This window comes from Papaver somniferum, chromosome 11 (assembly GCF_003573695.1).
Source record: "Papaver somniferum cultivar HN1 chromosome 11, ASM357369v1, whole genome shotgun sequence".
Taxonomy (NCBI): domain Eukaryota; kingdom Viridiplantae; phylum Streptophyta; class Magnoliopsida; order Ranunculales; family Papaveraceae; genus Papaver; species Papaver somniferum.
Window position 1 is genome coordinate 131,193,247 of NC_039368.1, and position 3,831 is coordinate 131,197,077.

The 3,831-nt window shown below is 47.2% G+C and overlaps 1 pseudogene; it reads right to left on the bottom strand.

Annotated features, from left to right (window-relative positions):
* Positions 1-587: 587 nt before the first annotated feature.
* On the bottom strand, positions 588-2,577 carry LOC113325180 (annotated as a pseudogene).
* Between the last annotated feature and the right edge of the window lie 1,254 nt (positions 2,578-3,831).

The following is a 3,831-nucleotide window of genomic DNA, read 5'->3' on the forward strand; positions in this document are numbered from 1 at the left end:
CGAATAAAAAGAAAACTATGAACGGGGCATTTTCTGGGAGTAGCCCAGTCTGCTTCTTATGACACTGACTGTCTAAGGCATCCATTGAAAGGTGATTGAAACACAAGAAACGAAGACTACCCGAGCTAATGATAGAGGCAAGAACACTTTCCGACCAGGTCCCATAAATTGATCATAAAGATATCATGGAAATGCTGCACTGACCAATATATATAGGAACGGAAAGAGAATCACCTTAATACTAAACCAGATAGAGCCGGGATATTATTTGAAATGAGAAGATCTAGGATAGGCGACCAACCTCCTGGGGAGAGCGATATGCATAGACCAGGTGAGTAGGGATGCAGCTCCCTGGACCGCTCTTCGGTCCTGATAGGTGGTGGTATCACACCCTTCTCAAAGGAACCGTACGTGACACTCTCACGTCATACAGCTCCGTCCTGGAATCAGGACCTACTTTACTTTGACCAAGGGGTACTCGAACCAACCTGTCCTTGTATGAAAAAGAATTTTCATGGAATTGATAGCAGACAACGCCTACTCTACGAAGAAGTCTGCAACTAATAGAAAAAACTACTACATCGACACTAGTAGTTGAGTGTCGGGTCGTGACCGGTTCCGAGCTTCCCAAGATCTATGCTGTTGGGGAACTCTGCTAAGGCATTACCACCTTCTTGACTGACTATACTTGAGTCTTTGGAGTACTTTAGGATTATATTTCGCGCTGAGGTTTTGTGCTTCTAGGTTGGGGTGAATATAGCAGACCAGCGAATCTGGTGGTCGACAATCGTTCGGACTTTAGAAAAGTTATCGCGACACCTGTAGTAGGACAGAGGACTGATAGCGATGTCCGCGGACTGACTTACGATGTCTCCGTCGCTGACGTTCGTCAAGTAGGCCACGTGGATTAGCCAGGGTCTTCTTCGACTAATGAGACCTCGATCCTGAAGCCTTCGGAGTATGTTTTTGATAGGGGACTCTATCTGTATAGGGAATTATCTGCTGAAAGATCTCGCCCAGTGTTCCCTTCTTTCTCCCGCCGCCTTCCGAGTATACAATGGCAACTTCTGAATCGTTACACTCATGCCCGATCGTGACACTGCGTCCGATGGCACCTTGCTCCGATCTGAGCTATGAAAGAAGGATATATCCCTTAGTTCTTGCCGGATGTGCTTGATGGTCCCACATAATACGCTTACTTGGGGACTTCTGACTCCTTCTGTTCTAAGAGTCTCTGATAGTTGAACCGCGTCCAGTAGACTCCTTCTTCCGCTCATCCCCCTCGTCATCTCTTTGATCGGGAGACTCTTACCTAAGTTCCTAAACTGAGAATGGATGGCGGAGCGTAGGTGGTAAGCAGTTATATGGATACGGTGCTTTACCCTTAGACGCTTCTCCTGCTCTCGCAAGAATTGTATGGGACTCACTTTCTTAGAGTGAGGGACTTCCCGAATGACCGTACCGGGGAATTCTACCGTACTCCGTGCATCTATTGCTGTTGATCCTGCAGACCAAAGGTTCAGGCCATATTGTAGGAAGTGGGTGAGACGTTTTTGTATTTCCATGAGAATCCATAGAGCACTTACGACTCCTAGTAGTAAGTCTTCGGCATATCGCACGTAACAAATCCTTATTAAGTCATGGTCTTTTAATGGCTTACAGTCTCTCTGAACTGATAACTGGTCTCGCCTCTCCACCCAGCTCTATCAGCAGGCCCCTTCTGCTGATCTTGCGGTCTGTCATGGACGAATTCTTGCGTTCTCTACCATAAAATTCGACCTTCGGAACGGCGGCGCAAAGGAAGAGAGAGGGCCTGTAGCGTACTCGACCAGAGGGAGTTTTCTTAATTTCTTGTCCTACAAGAAAGGGAGAGGGCTTGTTAAGGAAGGCGTCAAGGGCCGACGCTCCCCCAGTTTTCTAGTCCCCCGACGAAGGGGGGGGGGGGTGCTTGTGGGCGGTGTGTGCCACGACGAAACAAGGGAATAAAAGGCCTCTTTGCGTTGGATGGTCTTGACCCTCCTCAAAAAGATGGCTCCGTTGTCTTGGGGAGCGTTGAAGCTTGCTTCTTCTACAGCCTGGTCATCAATACGACCTGAGAACTGTGAGAGAATCGATCTGATTCTCATCGGAATTTCGTATTTATTTCGGATACTACCTATCTCCTGATCGAGCTTGTGTAGGTAGATGTTGCCTGGTAGGGCCGATAGTAGTACACTGTGTGGGACGGAATCAGGGACGTTCATTTTTCGGCATCCGGCTCCTAAAAGTTTCTGGGTGTGATAAAAGAACTTGGGATCGTCGATCTCTTCCTTCAATATTGGGATAAGTCGATGTCGGTCGATGATGTGATTCCTGAAGTCGAATTCTAAAAACCAGCGAGAGGTTCCGGAGGATCTCGACTGAATAGGAGAGGTTCCCCACTCTTCTTTGATCCGTCTTAGGGCTGAGTGGCAGCCTCGACCCGAGCGGAAGTGAGATGTGTCTGGAAACTCGGAATCGTAAATGGATTCGGGTACCATTCTGATCGCCTCTTTCATGATCTTTTCTATAGGTAGAACTACTGTGAGCGGTCTAAACTTCGACCTTGATTTCTTTATTCATATTGTAAAAGGGATGCTGCTACCTCTATTGATAGATCAGCTCCTGCCGTCGTTTCAGTGACTCATACAGCTTAGACTGGTGTCGCCACCTCTTCCAGGACCCGAATGATTATCCATGTCCGATGGGTCTACATCCTTCCCTGAATGTCGTCGGGTACTCTTCACTTCCCCTCTATTCTTGTAACTGTTACCTGTCATCCGCGCAGGTGTGTCTGCACCCCCCTGAGTAGACTAGAAAGAAAGGTCGGATTTCCCGTATGAGCATTCCGTACTTATATCAGTGAGGTTCCGTGGCAAAGTGATAGGGTCACCAACTACTGAGGATATCCCCCTAATCTTACATAGGTCGTCTGGGGGTTCGCCGCGGTTCATTGTTGTGCTTACACTTTGCTACCCTTCTCCAAAAGCTCTGCGGGACCACCTACCACTAGTGTCATATCCGGCCGGAGGGATTTATTGCAGGCTCCCATCCCTACGAATGTCAGATGCAAAGCCTCGCACCTCATTAAGATCATATTGGCATACTCTCCCAAAAAAGAAAGAACAGACCCCGTTGAAGACGGGAGTGAGGTACAACAAGGCCATTTTTGTCCACCGCCCTTCTCACAGATCCGTACTTGGATGTTACCACTCATACATCTCCCAGCCGGCAAGCTAAAGAGACCTCTACAAAGAACGGAAGTCTGGGTGAATCGATATTAAATACAGTAAATTTAAAGTAATGGAAGTATGGATGAATCGACATCAAATAAAGGCAATTTATCTTGCTTGCGCTGTTGAGCCAAGGTCGTTTAGGAACTCGACTGTGAAAAAGAGGAAATGAAGAATGAACTTAATACATGAACGAATCATTCAAGCTGCCATTCTACTATTGGTAGAACCTGGTGAACCGGGCGTACAAAAGAATCTTTCTTCTCTATACGATGAAAGAGAGACAAGGATAGCTCAGAGGGTAGTACATGCACATCATCCTCTGGGTGGTAATTATCGTACCCAATTCCCAGCTGACTTCTACCTCTCGGACTAACAGACACAATCTAAACCCTGCCAGCTAGAGATGGGGAGGGGCCTCTTTGTTGGTAAGCGCAAAGACCCAGAGATGGTAAAAAATAATGCTGCTTGTTACAGATCATCTTTCGAAGGGAGAGCATCAGTTGAAGTAAACGGGGAAAGGGGGATCCGTAGGAAAATTATATATCATATAGAGAGCATACCCATGGATGGAACCTTC